This window comes from Vulpes lagopus, chromosome 3, assembly GCF_018345385.1.
Source record: "Vulpes lagopus strain Blue_001 chromosome 3, ASM1834538v1, whole genome shotgun sequence".
Taxonomy (NCBI): Eukaryota; Metazoa; Chordata; class Mammalia; order Carnivora; family Canidae; genus Vulpes; species Vulpes lagopus.
The window spans coordinates 50927289-50944229 of NC_054826.1; positions in this window are offsets into that span (position 1 = coordinate 50927289).

Sequence of the window (16941 nt, forward strand, 5' to 3'; positions counted from 1 at the left end):
CAGGCAACTCACAGTTGGGGTGACAGATAACAACATCAGCCCAAGTGGGGGACCTGACCCTCTCTGTCTCAGGATGGGGAGGACGGGACATTGGATCAGGGTGCTGAGGAATGATGAAGAGTGTGTGAGGGTGGCATCACACAGGGGACAAACATCCTCAGAGGTATGGAGGCAAAACAATGCATCTGGGGAGTGACAAGTAGGTCAAGGTCACCAGAACATCAAGTACAGGGGAGCAGCATGGACAATGCCTCTTGCATGCAAGTTGCAGGGCCTCCTCCAGTTCTCTGGGTTCAACTACCTTTCATGGCAAATTCAGCCATGGGACCCAGGGAAGGGGAGGGATGTGTCCAGAATCACCAGCAAGTGGTAGAGGCTGAACATGGCCTCTGGCCACCCGCCCCAAGTCCTTTGGGAATTGCCATCTATCACAGGTACCTCCATCACCTCTGACCACAAATCTTCCCATGCTCCAATTTCTGAATTGAGCTGAGCACTGTATCAATTTGAGAAATAGAGCACACAGACCTTATAATTCCCTCTTCTCGAATAGGAAAAACTAACATCAGTAAAAGAATAATTCATACCGACAAGAATAGAACTTGTGCACCTACAGTAGCTTACACTTCGTGGCAAACATTGCTAATCAATCCCTGCATTCTTTCCAATTGATTTCTTAACCCAGTGCTCCAGGTGGCCAATAATAGTCATCATCTAGATGAAAGTCACATGCCTTTTCCTCCACATGCATTTAACTACTGGTTGTTACCATGGGCCAAGCTTTCAAGGAATGAAATAACAATGGGAAAAAGAGCATATATGTAGCACAAATTATAAGAAGGCAAAGAAGGGCCAAAAGAGTGACCAAATTCTAATTATATCGCAGTGATACCATACCTAGCAGCAAACACGCTTCAGGTGTGGTTGCAGCCGGTTATGTTAGGCCCTCTACCACTCCCCTCAACAAGAGAACACAAACTCAAGTTAATTGTGGCAAAACAAAAACAAAAACACCCAAACAAAAAAGAAAACCCATTCGCTAATGAACCCTGGAGTGGACCTGACTTTGAGGCTGTACTTGATCCAGGGGCTTCCAGGATGTCATCTGACATTTTCATGGCTTCTTTTCTCTCTGCCTTGCTCCTCCCCATGCTGCCTTCCATCCTAGGCAGAATTAACCTTAGTGGGGAACAAGCTGACCACCAGCCTATTATATATTCCCACATCTCCCAGCCAAGGAGGAGAACGTCCCTGCCCTGTGGTTTCAACCCGAACCCTCTTTCTGGCCACATTGGCCTGATGTCACTCACATGCTCAGATGCCCATCCTGGCTCAGGGATGGGAGGATCACCCACCCACACCACAAGCACTGTACATGGGGAGGGTTCCCCCCTGGAAAGGGGAGGGGCTTTCATGACAGCAGGGGCTGAGGAAATGCATAGCATTTAGATAAAATAAAAATAGCTATCCACACTACTAATGACTGTCCACCTGGTAGGGAGGCAGCAGAGCCACAGAGAGGGAAGCGTCGTGCCCGGAGCTGAGTGAGGAACAGAACCTGGTGTGACTCATTCCATCCAGTGCTTGCTGTCTTCCTCTCCACACTCCACCCCCAACCTAAATGAAATAGAAATCAAGAGAAGAATCCCCTGGCTGCAGCCCAGAGTTAGCCCTGTGGGCAGGAGATGCTCCAGGTTGCTTCAAACTGCCTTTCAGGGCAGAGTCCTGCAGAGGTCAGCAGCCTCCTGATGAAAGAGCCTCTACTGATCCTCAGCCTTCCCTCCCAGACAGCTGGGGAGAACAAATCCCCGGCCTGAGGCCCCAACTGCAGGGCCACAGAGTTCTGGCCCCTCCCTAGAGAGTTCTGGAATAGACCCTAGGAGTCAACAGTTTAGACAGACTCCGCAGGTGATGCCGATGCTCAAGGCCTCTGTGTTCCACTTTGAGAAACTCTGGTTAGATCGGGTTTGGAATCCAATAAAGACAGCATCCAGTAGGGTGCTCAGTAAGGCACAGCTCAAGGCTCTGACAGCTAGTTCTATCTTGTAAGAGGCCCCAAGGGACCAATGTAGGTTAATGATCATCTGTAACAGACAGGTTTGGGGGTACATGCCTGCATCACACCTCAATCTGAAGAACTGCCCTATGGCCCCCAACCACCTCCACTGGTGGCCAACACTGACTGGGCCAGGAGTGGGTAGTATCCCAAGGACAGCTCTTCTGTAAGCAGATGATCCAGGCGCTCATCAGTTCTTCCCTTCAAAAGGCTGCAGTTCAAAGTCACAAGCCCTGTAAGCAACCTGAAGAGGTGGGGCAAATTGGAGAGCAAGGCTCTCTTTATGGGAAAACCCTTCAAAGGTCCCCATGTAGAATGTGAGTCCAGGGTCATCAGACCTTCTGAGTATTTCTGAGAATCTAGAAACCCGGATTTTTTTTTTAATGTCAAATCTTATAACATTTAAATGATTGATGATGTTTTTAAAAATTCAGATTTGGGATGTCTGGGTGGCTCAACAGTTGGGCGGCTGCCTTTGGCTCAGGTCACAATCCCAGGATCCGGGATCGAGTCCTGCACCAGGCTTCTGCAAAGAGTCTGCTTCTCCCTCTCTCTCTGTCTGTGTCTCTGCCCTCTGTCTCTGTGTCTTTCATGAATAAATAAATAAATCTTTTTTTAAAAATTCAGAATTGTCAAGGCCAACCAAAATATATCTGCAGGCTGGATTTCAACCATAGTACAAGTGTCTAATTTTGCTATAATCAGCTTCATTTCTCAACCTCCTTTGCAGTTAGGTATGGCCATGTGACTAAGTTCTGGCCAACTGAAGTACTGTGTGGTCAGCAGGAGTGTTGTGTGCAGGCTACCTGAAAGTTTTCTTAATTAAGAGAGGAAATCTTTCTTCCCTTCCTTCTTCCTGGTGCTTGGAATAAGGAAGTGATGGCTGGAGCTTCACCAATCATATTAGACACTGAGGTGACTTTGACATTGGAAGCATGCTACGGTGATAGAGAAATAGAAGGAGTCGCAGTCCTTTGACATTGAAAAGCTGTCATACTAGCCCTGAGCCTTTGACTTCCATACTTTGTTTATAGGAGGCAAAGTAACTTCTCCTTAATTTTGTTATATGCCGCCAAACTTAATATCTTACCCACTTAATAGGTTTTTAAGAATATTTTATATATATTATATATAAGTATATAAATAATATATATTTATTTTTATTATATATATCATATATTTATTTATTTGTTTGTTTGTTTTTTAGAGAGAGAGAGAAAATGATTGAGAGGGTGAGTGAGAGCCGGGGGTAGGGAGGAGGAGAGGGAGAGGGAGAGGGAAAGAATGTCAAGTGGACTCTGAGCAGAATACAGGGCCACAAGTGCAGGGCCTGGCAAGCATGGGCCTGATCTCATGACCCTGAAATTATGACCCTGAGGTCATGACCTGAGCCAAAACCAAGAGTTGATGCTTATCCAACTGAGCCACCCAGGTGCCTCATCAATTTGCTAGTTTAGATAAGACCTGGCCTTTCTGTCTCCTCTTGGGTTTCATAAGAGGACTCTGGATCTTTCTAGCAAAACTCTCTTTAGCTGGACTGGTTTGGATGGTGACATTTTATCCCTTGCTAACCAGACATAATCTGTTTCTTCTCTCTCCATCCCCTCCCCCATCCTTTACTCATCACAAACTATACTAGCCATCATCTTCAAATTAAAGAATTGTTAAATGACCTTTTCTTTAAAAAGCAAAATCATGACTGTTATACAAACAGAAAATGAGCACGTGTCAAAGATAGGATTTAGCTCATTAATATTGAGAGATGAAGGAAGATTGTACAGCAAGTCTAAGGAGAATCCAAGGGTTCGGTCCTTGGTCAGCTTCTTTGCTTATCAACACACCCCAGACCACGAAGCTCTCAGCTGGACTCCTGACTTCAAACAGCATCTATGTCTTTCAACTCTCCAGTTCACATCTTCAGAGCACAGTCCCGAACTCCATCCTAGTGTGTCTAACTCCTACTCAATGTCTCTGCTTGGTCATTTATTAGACACACTCAGTCTGCTTGAACCTAACTCAGATCTTCCCTCAAAACACTGTTCTACCCACAGCCTTCCCGTCTCCCTGCAGCCATGTCCTCCTTCCATCAACTCAGCCGGAACCTTGGAGTCATCTCTGCTTTCTCATGCCTTTCACATTCCACATCCATCCACAGACCATCTTATTGGCTCTTCTGAATGTACCCAAGAGCCCAGGACTTGTGGCGCTTGTTTCAGGCCTCCATCTTCTCTGACCTGCATCTACAGGCACTCCTCGGAGGCCCTGGCTACCACCGCCCTTATTCCTGCACAGCATTTCCCAACACAGCACCCATGGCGAGCCCCACCGAGTAGAAGTGTGATCCATGTCATTTTTCTGCTTAAAAATTCCCAGCGGTTCCAGAACACTGTACTCGCAGGAGAGCCTTGGCTCGAAGTCAGGGCCGACCAGGTCTTCAAGGCCCAACCCACTGCCCTTTCTGTCCTCCTCTGTGCCACAGTCCCTCACCTACTGGGCTCCAGCCCCCTGGCCACCTGGCATTGTTCCCACAGGCCAGGGGTGCCCCCTCTGGGGACCTCTGCTCTGGCACTGTGGCTGCTGCCAGAGATACCCTTCTTGATATCTCCTGCTAATGCCTCACCTTCAAGTCCTTGCTGAAACATCTCTTTCCCTGACCACCTGTTTGTGGAGAGAAAGTGAGAGCCATGCCTGCCCCTCACCCTCCTGTTCTCTTGCCCTGCTCTTCTGTGCTTCCCCCCCACCCCCACCGCAGCTTCATCATCTTTAAAATTCTGTATAAGGTACTGATTAATTGTGGGGTTTGGGATTTGTGGTCTGTATTCCCCAAGTAAAATATAGGCACCTTGTGGTGCTTTTTATTTTTATCTGTTTCGTCCATAGATTTATCGCAAATGCTTACAACAGTGCCTGGCACATAGTGGTTGTTCACTAGATAGTCATCGTAGAATTGCTCCCTGCCGGGCACGGAGCAAGCCACCTTACACTGCCATTTCCCTTACAGTCTCGACTCTCCTGTGAGTAATAGCTGCGGCAGAAAGGCAGGGCAGCGTGAGAAGGAGAGACTTGCCCAAGGACACAGCGTGAGTGCCAGTGCAGGAGCCGACCGCGTCTGGTTGAAGTCCAGGCCCGGATGCTGCCACGCTGCAGACGGGGCCCATCCCCAAGTCCTGAGGGCCCCGATGCCCCCGATAAGGCCGAACCTTGTCCAGGACCATAGTTCTAACCCTCCAGCAAGCATCAGGCTCACCTGAGAGGCTGTGGAACACAGATTTCTGGGTACCACCCCCGAGGCTCTGAGTCAGTGGATTTGGAGTGGGGCCAAGAATCTGCTTTTCTAACAAGTTCCCAGATGCTGCTGCTGCAGCTGATCTGGATGCCTCACTCAGAGAAGCCACGGTGTAGGCAGTGGGGGACCACTGATGAGTCCTATTTTCTCTGGAAAGGGCTGCTTGCAGCCTGGATGGCAGGTAAGGAACCGTGGCAGGGGTGAGACGAGGCTGGGGTCTGGGGAGCAGAGCAGAGGGGAATGGGCTCACAAGCAAGGCAAGGTCGTCTCCACGTCCCCTTGGGCCCTCTTTCTGGCAGTGCATCTGCAGCCCTCTCTTCCAGCTGATTAGCACATCTCCCCGGCAGGAGATGTGGGCCTCCTGACTCCTCACTTGCAATTTTAATTATCTGCCAGAGTATGATTTCTACAGCCACCCCCACTAGGGGCAGATATGAGGTGAGCCAAATAGCTCCAAAATGTATGATGTCAGCAAAAAAAGGAATCACGGTCTCCTCGGCAACACCGTGGGGCTGGGAGCTGTGGTGGTAAATCCAGGGATGCCTCTCTCCCCTGGGTAGACAGGCTGCAAGCAGTGGAGGGGGCTGTGGGCAGGGTCCTTAACAGAGCCCTGGGCTCTCTTGCCTCAACAATCAAATCAGTTACCCAAGAACCACCTTCAGCACCAGCTTGACCCCAGGCCCTGGATGCTGGAAACTGAGATGAGCCTTCTTGGCTGGGACCAAAGGGACAGACTCACACGGCCTCCCAAGGTGTGGAGTGCATGCTGACAGCCTGCATTCTAACAGTTGTGCATTTATCAAAAAATAAAAAGAAAAATGTATAACTAGCACATCCAATCTATGCTGTTCTGGAGAATTATTTTGTAGAGAGGAGCTCAACTTAAGTCTTTTGAAAGTGAGTGGATCTCAAGAAAGTATTCACTAAACAGTGGGCATCCAGCAAGTCATATAATGCTCACTCGCTGTTTATGGATTGATGCATTAACAGCTTATGACAATCCTGTAAAGTAGGTGCCATTATCATAACCATTTTGCAGATGGAGAAACAGAGGTACAGAGTTGCTGAGTAATTTTTCCACGGTCACACAGTAGATGGTAGAGGAAGGATGTGAGCCTGGCAGCCTGGATCTAGAGTCTATGCTCTCAACAGCTTCCTGATGATGTGGGCAGGACACTGGTCCACGAAACATGGATGTTGGGGAAGCACAGAGCAGGCCAGCCCTTCAGCCTTAGCCATTCTAAGACCATTCAAAGTACTGCTTTGGGAGGCAGGATGTACGAAGCTCTCTGGATCCTTCCAACCAGAGCCTTCCAACAGGACAGAGGAGGGAATTCGAGCCCAGATCTGTCTTCTCAAAACAGGGACGGTCTGTCTTGACACTGTGATAGACCATGATAGACTATGTTGTCTCTCTTGAGTCATCCTCCTTGGCTGGTGGTAAGAAGGGAGGGGAGCAGAGAGCCTATCACCCTGGAGGATGGGTGAAATGAAGCAGGAGAGGTCAGCAGCTCGGAGAGCAGTGAGGACATGTGTCCTGGGGGACACGCCCTGGCCACAACGAGTCCCCCAGTCACACAGACTGATGTAATTAGGGCTCCTCCAGACCAGTGGCTCCCAATCCTCTCACATGCCCCTTTTTTCATAATAAATATCTGAAAGTGAATCGGAAAAATGTATAACTGCCATATCCAATCTGTGCTATTACACAGACATATCTATTGGGGTTAAGCCAAATTTGTTTGTTTCTTAGAAGTGTTCTTTACTATCCTGAAATTTTAGATAATATATGTACACACATAATATATATATATATGAAATACATATATGAAATCTCTCACCCAAAGTATAAATACAAAGTATAAATAATACAATCAATAATGCACTCTGGCAAGACTATATTAGAAGACACAGTGAAATAATCCAGTAATCTGAATAATCCAGTAACCCCATCCCCTCCCACCTGAAGTTAGTCACTGGCTCCTATTTAAAATATATAAATTTGGGGGGCACCTGGGTGGCTCAGTGGTTGAGCGCCTGCCTTTGGCTCAGGATGCAATCCCGGGGTCCTGGGGTGGAGTCCCATATCAGGCTCCCTGCAGGGAGCCTGCTTCTCTCTTTCTGCCTATGTCTCTGTCTCTCTGTGTCTCTCATGAATAAATAAAAATAAAATCTTTAAAAATATATATATAAATTTGGGTTAAAGAGGAGCCAGATGCCCAGATGACTTACAGAAGGCATAAGATGTGCAAGGAAATGAAGGAGCAGAGGCAGAGTGGACCTTCCATTAAAAACCAGTGTTAGGATTAGTAAAAACAGATCAGACATATTTTTATGTGATAAGAGGAAAGGAGATAACCTTAATTGAAGTTTGGTTAACATGCCTAGACAAAGAGAGAAAATAAGGAAGTGTGACAGTCTTACAAAGAAGCTGGGCCTTCTTTAGAAGTATAGTGTCTCTGTGCTGTGGCATGAGACAAGGCAGAGTGATAGAGAATCCCAGAAAACATAACAAGGCACACCACCAATCTCAGAGACCTGGGAATCTGTGTCCTTGGAAAGGGGTATGGCACGGAAAAGAGAAAATAATAACAAATACCACAAGATGCCTTAGAAAAGTTGTGTTGTTGACTGAAAACCCTATCAGAGTAAAAATGAAAAATAACAGGCAAGCCCCAAGTAAATAATTTTAATGTGTAATTCCAGAACAGAGATCTCTTAAGTCTATGCAAAGATATAAAATTATATTGAAGAGCAATAATTTTGAATATTTTTGAAAAACATTAATGAAATTGAGTGAGATTTCTGCACTTCCTGTATCTGCACTAATTTAATGCAATTTGGTTCTAAGTCTAAGAAATGGGCAATAAGTAACTGTTCTTGCAGTAACTGCATAGGTGGCTGGAAGTCCTTTTCAACCAACTATGAGGTTGGAAGCACTATGGTAGAGGATGAGTTAGATGAGTTAGACCAAAAGAAATTGGTCAGTAATCTCAAAACAGAATTTTTCTTTCATTGAAACCTCTCTCCTCATCTCCCAAATTACTAGAATTTCACATAACATCTTGTAAAAACTTTTCTTTATTAAAATATTGATGTATTATTGAACATACTGAGTAGCCTGGTGAGACATTTTAAAGTCTGGAGGGATGCAGGCAATGCTTCCTTGTGTCTTGCTGTGCAAGACTGTGGTGCCCATGGCAGGCTTCAAGCATCTTGTCTCCTCCTCCAAATGCCACTAGCGTTCACAATCCTTGTGATAACAAAAACACTACCTCCTATTTCCAAAGGGAGTGGTATCATCCAGGTAAGCATCTTGGATCAACATGGTAAAGGACAACTCAGGTTGGGCTGTCCCAACCTGGTGCTTTATTGAGTCCCTGCCACGTGCAAGGTTCTTGGAGAATCCTCACATCCTCACATCCTAACGGGAGACCTGAAAGCCATTCTATTATCCTCATTTTACATACAAAGAAATGAAAGTCCAAAGATGTGAAGTGACTTGCCCAAGGTCAATCAGCTGGTGACCATTGGCTCTGTAACTCCAGTGTCCTCATTTGTAAAATGTCTAGGAGGCAAGCACTCAATACATATTTATGAAATGAGTGAATAGGAAATGAACTGACTGGGAGAATTGTCTGGAAGGCTGTCTTCATTCTAGCACCCAATCTGGTATGTTTCTGGAATATATAAAATCAAAAATGAATTTCTAGAATCTGATGAATCATGGAAAAAGAATTCCCACTTCATATATGAATTATAGAAATTAAGCAAGGTCCATGTTTTGGAAGTACAAGGCATATAATATTCCCATCCCTTCCCATATCCTTTACCCCACCCTCACTTTTCAAGGTCAAGATAAAAATTCACCTTAATAAAGGCAATCCTTCACTCGATTATGACACTTTAAAGATTGCAAAAGCACTTCTATGTGCATATTCTCACTTGATTTTCATGTATTGAAAGAGTGGGTTTGAGCACCAACTAGATACCCAGAGACACCGGCTTAGTGGGGAAGGCAGACCCGGTCCTCAGTGCCACTCAGATTCTCACATTTCCTCCTTCCTCTCTTCAGAGTTACTGCCTAATTAGCATTGGAAGCAAGTCTTCAGCAAAGCCCTGCCCTGCATAAAACGGCTTTTATGTTAAAGGTCACACTCAGAACCAGCTTGGCTGAGTTTATTTCCCTTCCAAGCTTACACTTGGCTTTTATAGGAGCTTTTCCTCTTCCACTCTGAAAATACCCTGAAGGTACTGCATGTCTATCCCTAAAGGGTTTGACTCAGCAGATCCTTATCCAGTCTCCTTCCTTCATGAAGACAGGTGGGAGATGGGGCTCTATCTTAAGGAGAAGGCAACCAGTGAAAACAGAGTGCAATAGCTGGAGATACCTCTACCATGATGAAAGCTGATCAAAGCTCTCCTTGGGGCACCTGGGTGGCTCAGTTGGTTGAGTGTCAGATTCTTGGTTTCAGCTCAGGTCATGATCTCAGGGTTGTGAAATCAAGCCCAGATTCAGGCTCTTTACTCAATGCAGAATCTGCTTGAGATTCTCTCTTCCTCTCCCTCTGCCCCTCCTGCTCATTCTCTGTCATGCTCTCTCTCTCTCTCTCTCTCTCTGTCTCTGTCTCTCTGTCTCTCTCTCAATCTCTCTAATAAATACATAAATCTTTAAAAAAAATCTATTCCTTTTTGGAGCTGAGCACGGAGTCTTGACCCCACTCCCTCCCACCTGATCCCCCCACATCTGCAAGTGGGAAAGAATGGGAAGTTAGAAGTGATGAAGAATATCCCTGGGAGGATATTTACATGTGAGAGGATAAGCCAAGGACTGCCAGTCCTCATCACAATAAACTACTGTCACTAATTCCTGCTTGACTCAGTGGTGTTGTAGTGTGCAGGCAGGAGAGGGGCAGTGAGGTGATATCCACAGACCAACTCCTACAGAATGAGCAAGGATGGAGCTTGGTCTGTAGCAGCAAAGGAGATGCCTGTTTTCTTCCAGAGTTCCTGGCTTAGACTCTTCTTGAAGTATGCCTTTGGGTCCCTGGCCAAGTCAAGGGTGTGCTGCTCGTGTTGTCATTATTCATGCCACCGAAAAAATCAGGGCAAGAAACAAGGCAATGCATGGCTGAGTTGCAGGGAAGGGGCACAGGGTCCAGTCTGGGCACGCAATCTCCCCAGTCTGTCCTGCTCATCCAAATGCCTCAGACAGGGTCTAATACACACAAGAGGTGCTTCAAAAGTCCTTGTTATGGAAGAAAGGAGACGAAGAAGGCAGAAAGGCCTTTGGGGGCTGGTCATCCTTTTCCCTTATGTTTGTAGAGAACTATGAAATGTGTGAATTTCACATGTGTTATCTAACTGCCTTCAAGAAGCTACCACAACTGAACTTTTAACTAGAGACTTTGTGTTTTAGATTAAGCAGGTTTAAAATCTTCTTTGCAGAAAGTGCAGTGGATAAACCCTTAAAAAATGCTACAGTTTTCAGCCCTTTGAAGAATTAACTATTAGAAACTGATGGGGTTTAGCGTAGGCTGCCCTAAAATATGCCACTTTTGCATGATGATTATTTTGAATTAAAGTTTCTTAAGGAACAGCTGGTACCAGAAGGATACTCCGACTGCCTTTGTCTCCCTGAAAGGAGGAAATATGTGAAGTCTACCCTCTCTGCTAGAAGTTAGAAGGCAATTTTATCACTAGAGATAGGGAATTCGGGATTGAGAAGGCTGTATAAACAAATTGTTACTTCTTCATTCATCTGCTATCCCAAACCCAAACACCTTTGCCAGTTCTTCACAAATAATTGTTTCTCTTTGTTTAAAAAATATAAAAGCTACCTGCTTTGGTCACTTCGGAGAGTACATATTTTTAAGAGCTACCATAGTATAAAATCACATTTGTTTTTCTCTTGCTGATCTGTCTTATGTCAGTTATTAGACCAGCCAAAGAACCTAAAAGGGAAGAAAGGAAAAATTTTCCTCCCCTCTAAAGTTATTTACTCAAAAGGGAGAGAAGCTTCTAATGAATTAATGGATCCAAACTATGATATTCAGTGCCTTCTCCCATTTAAAAAAAAGAGACACGGTCTTGCGAAAGAAAGAAAGAAAGAAAGAAAGAAAGAAAGAAAGAAAGAAAGAAAGAAAAGAAAAGAAAAGAAAAGAAAAGAAAAGAAAAGAAAAGAAAAGAAAAGAAAAAGAAAGAAGGAAAGAAATAAAGTAGGGATCAACCCTCATACTGCTTCAGCCTCTAGTGAATCCAGCCAGTGAGGACCAGGAAATGCAGAGGACAGAAGAACTTGTAAACCATACTGGTAGAAACGTATTAAGACACATGAGCACATTTCTTCAACAACAAAATTGCTTTTTTTTTTTTTAAGATTTTATTTACTCATGAGAGACACAGAGAGAGAGGCAGAGACACAGGCAGAGGGAGAAGCAGGCCCCCTGTGGGGAGCCTGATGTGAGACTTGATCCCAGGACCCCAGGATCATGACCTGAGCCAAAGGCAGATGCTTAAACACTGAGCCATCCAGGCCTCCCCAAAATTGCTTTTCAAAATTGATAGAGAGAGGGACGCCTGGGTGGCTCAGCAGTTGAGCACCTGCCTTCGGCTCAGGGAGTGTTCCTGGAGTCCCAGGATCAAGTCTCACATCAGGCTCCCCACGGGGGGCCTGCTTCTCCCTCTGCCTGTGTCTCTGCCTCTCTCTCTCTCTCTCTCTCTCTCTCTGTCTCATGAGTAAATAAATAAAATCTTTTTAAAAAAATTGATAGAGAGAGAGATGGAGGGAGAAACTTATAAGGGCTCTAGGAGAACACCAACCCATTGTTACAGTATAAGTCGTGCCATATTGGGACCCCATTACAGCATGAATTTTCAAGGGGAAATCACCCCGAGGGGAACAAATATGGTTTCTAAAGGGGTGAAAAAGCTTAGTTGTTTCAATGGTTTGTGGCCTTCCAGTACATGAGGAAATATACAGCATATATATGTAGCATTAAAATTTCACCAAGCAGGGCAAGGAGGGGTATGATTGGGGGAAAAAATGTTTTAAGCAAACCCTTAGAGGGCCACAATGGAAAAACTTTTGAAAACACTCAGACCACTCAAATTATAAAATATGAGGCAGCAAGGAGAAATGTTAACTATTTGCTGAGTATCTGATGAAGTGTTAATTTTTTAGCTGTGATAATGGTATTGTGATTACATTTTTTAAAAGCCCTATCTTCCAGAGATAACTACTGACATATTTGCAGATAAAATAGAGTATGGGAGAGACAAATGTGGAGATCGAGAGCCAGCGATAAAGGGAAAGAGAGATTCATTGAAGTTTCTCCAAGCAATAGACTTCCTTCTATTGTTGTTGTTTGGGGTCCATCTTTTCTCAGTCTGTGGTTGCCAACTAGTGGCCTGTGGATTCAACTCAGCCCACAGTTGTTTTGTTCAGTCCTCACGGTGTTTTAAAAGTAATTGAGCCAACATTTTCAATGAGAAATTACACTTAAAAGTCCCTTGTTCCAGCTTCTCTTGCAAAATCAAGGCTCTCTGGCCTTGGACAGGAGCCCCCACAAAGTGCGCTTGCTCTTCTGGTCACCACAGCCACCCCAGGTTATACTGGAAATGGCACACACTCACACTCTGTTCTGCTCCCCATCTTTTCCTTCCCTACCAGCACTTGGCATATGGAAATTATTATATCATTCACAGTGGCCAGCAATCCTTGCCCACCAACTGTGAGCCAGGCAGAGTTGGGCCACATTATCTTGCTGATGAACCTTTTTATCGAACCAGGAGGTAAGTCCTGTCATTATTTCTCTTGTATAGATGACAACACTGAGACTCAGAGTGGTGGGGTGACTTACCCCAGGCCACACAGCTATTGGGAATTTACATCTGCCTTTTCTGATTCCAAAGCCTGTGTTTCATCCGTCATACCAATTACTGCTGCCTCCTTCGAGGACCACAGTGCACAGGCTCACTCCCCCAGATGCTCAGACAGTCTTGATTTGAGAGGGGAATGCTAGAAGTGGCTTCAGTTACCCCAAGGCCCTGGCCTTAATCTGGCTGGTACCCTAGTAGGGGTGTACCTACCATATTTGACACCTAGAGGAGGTCATTTTATTAGCATCCTTGCCTCTGTATAAGGTGGGTAATTAACTATAATTACCTGAAATAAAATAATAACCTAAAGTGAAATGGATGGCTATATTTCATGTACAAATGAAAATCTGCAGTATTGAACAAAAAACATTATACCCCACAGTTTGCAATTTATGCCACCATTTTATTTTTTTTACAGATTTATTATTTGACAGAGAGAGAGAGAGAGAGAGAGAGAATACAAGCAGGGGGAGCAGCAGGCAAAGGGAGAGAGAGAAGCAGACTCCCCACTGAACAAGAAGCCCAAAGCAAGGCTCCATCCCAGGACCCCGGGATCATGATCTGAGCTGAAGGCAGGTGCTCCACTGAATGAGCCGTCCAGGTGCCCCTGTGCTACCAATTTAAATTTCAAACACAAATAAAAGCTCCAAGTAGTCATGTAGAATGACAGGATTGAAGAAATCTAAATTCATTTTCTTCGTCTTTGTAATCACTGAGCTTCCATTTATTTCAAATTGATTGTTCACACACAGGTGCATACAGCATCAAGAACCTTTCCCAAAACAAACTTGAATGATTCCAAACTGTTAAAAAACTTCCTCTCAAGCAAGAGCTGACAGCTGAGTCTGAGTGTGTCACCATCGACTCTACACTGCAAAGGTCTCAGAATTCCCTTCCATGTAGCATAATATTTTTTAAAGAATAAGTAATAAAAATGTGCTAATTGGAAGCTGACATATATTAGTAAAACTCTCAACTATAATCAGAGCAATCCTTGAGAACTCATACCAACAAAAAGTTTTTTCAGGCAGGAAGATTCTATCTCTAAAATTGTTTAGAATTTCAGGGATATGCTGATAGTCAAAAAGCAAATTGACTTTTAGTTCTTGTTCTTGTGGCTAAATTCTCAGAAAATGCACCTCGATTGCTTTCCTAGCCACCCTGCATGCTCAGTCCCCCCAGAACATTCTTCACTGACCCTGGAAGGGCCCCTGATGAGGGCTGCCCACTGGAGCAACAGAGTCAGGGAAAGCTCTATACTTGGAATCAGAAAAGAGTGCTGGAGCTCCAGCTCTGCACTTCATCTTTTTAAGCCTCAATGTCCTGCTCTGCCAGAAAAGCCCAAGCAACAAAACAGAGGTGCAGGCAGAAGAAAATGAGACTATACCATAAGTGAAAGTTCTTGATAAACCATGAAGCAGTGTTCAAAACCCAGTCAGCATTCTCAGTAGATGAGCATTGATGAAGATTCTAGCACAGTTTGTGGTGCAGAACACTGGTTATGGACTACTCTCTGCATCTATGAGCTGCTTTTCCAACACCAGCAACCAGTTCTGATAGTAACTCTCTGGACACCAAGTAATTCAACTCAGTCCTGACACGGACTGCCTGGGGTTAGCGCAGACCCCGCTGGGGGTCCCACAGACGTTGTCCCCCTTTAAGACTCCAGTCACAAGTCCTAGGTCGCTGTCTCAACTTCTGACCAACCCACTATAAATCCAGGGGGGTTCCATAACCTCCTCCTCAGGCTTCATCATTTGCTAGAATGGTTTGCAGAATTCAGGAAAGTGTTTTGCTTACTATTACCGTTTTATTATAAAGGCTAAAATTCAGGAACAGCCAGACTGAAGAAATGCCTAGGGCAAGGTATGGGGGCAGGGTTGGGGATCTGCACCCTCCATTGGTGTGCCATCTTCCCAGCACCTCGATACCAATCCAGAAGTTCTCTGAACCCCACCATTCAGGGGTTTTACGGCAGTTTCATTGCATAGGCATGATTGAGTGGATCACTGCCCTGATGCTCAAGCCTGAAGAAATCCAAGCAACAGGACAGATCTGCATCCCTATTTTAGATTTTGGAGACTTCAAGCTGAGAGAGGCAAGATGACTTGCCCACAGTCACACAGCCCCAGTCTAGAGCACCAGACTCAGACACTGAACCCCAGTCCACGGGGACCTCATGGTCTGTGATGTGTCCACAGTGTGTGGCTGCCCAATGAGTGGAGTAAGGCACCAGGGTCTGGGTATCTTCCACAGAAGCCACAGACTCATCTCTCACAGCAAGAAGCTCCCACAGGAGTGATGATTCTGCAGCCTCTGCCTACGACTTTTTCTATTCTGGGTGCAGGGCGTGCAATTAGCATAAATCTGAATAAATTTCTCATTTTTAACAGAAAATAGAAATACATGAAAAAACAGCTTAAAAAGCTCATGTTAACTAGTGAAATTGTGTATCATCATCCTTTAGATTCTACCTCCCATACTTCCTTCTGCCAAGAAGCCCATCCTCGTCTTTGGCATCTAATGAACTCTTCTTCATCCTCAAGGACCAGCTGAAAGTCCACGTCCTCGACAGAGCTTTCCCAGAGGCATCCAGGGCGGAACTGATGGCTTTTTCCCTCACACCTCCCCAGACCATGCATATCCTTTGCACCTTGTCACACTGTATTCTAGCAAACCCTGGAAATGGGCCACTTGATGTTGTCCTGTCTCAAAGCATATGTCTCAGGGGATTTGTTTGACTGAGAGGCTCTAGAAAGTTCTCTCAGTGTTGCAGATGCCTTGACACTCTGCAATACCCAGCCTCAAGCTGAAGGACTCCATACCCCAGACTTGTTTGCATAATTTCCTTCTGACTCTGTTCTGTGGGTCTACCCAGCCTAGGACTGTTCTCCCCAGTGCTGTGAGGACACCATTCTATCAACACTAGGTCAGTGGTTAGCCCAAGCTGCAAAGGATCTTCCAAACAGGCCAAAATTACCCTAAATAAGCCCCCAAATATAAGTCAGATGTCAGTCCCCTGAAGACCTAGGCCCTCCAGCCTACTGAGTTAAGCCTACTTTTTGATATTTAAATAAAAATAGTTCCCACTCTAATCTAGATATCCACATTTCTCCTAGCCAGTCTTTGTTCTACTTCCTCTGAGGGCTCACCCTCCAGCTACCTTTGTTCCCCACGTGCCCCCCACACCCCTTCCGTGCCACAGCCACCTGCTGCCCCATCCCCATGCTGGACACCAGCCTGATTGTCCTGCATACAAGATTCTGTATGTAACAGACTTACACAGAAAGTTTGGAGCCCTGATGGGTGGTTATTACACATCACACAGCGCAGACAACAGCCTCCACTTGAATATTATCCTAAAATCCAGTAATCCTAAAATCCTACCGGGCAGAATTTCTCACTGGCCACATTCACTCTTAGATGCTAGCTTGTTGACCGCTTTTCCTGCTTTGTCCTTCTATGACCGCCTCCCCAGCCCTGCTCAGTTCCCTGTCTTACCATTCTAAATCTCCTCTCAATGAGAGACTTCAGGTTTCTGGTCCCTACTCTGCTTGAACCTCCTGGGCACAGCTAGGTGCACCCACACGCCCCACACGCTGAGCAAAGGGCTCATCATCCTCGAGCTGCACCAAAAACATGCAAGGCACTGATACTGCCATTTCCCTTCATGTGACCAAATTCTAGGTCAGGGATCCCTCCCTGGGAACAAAGGAAG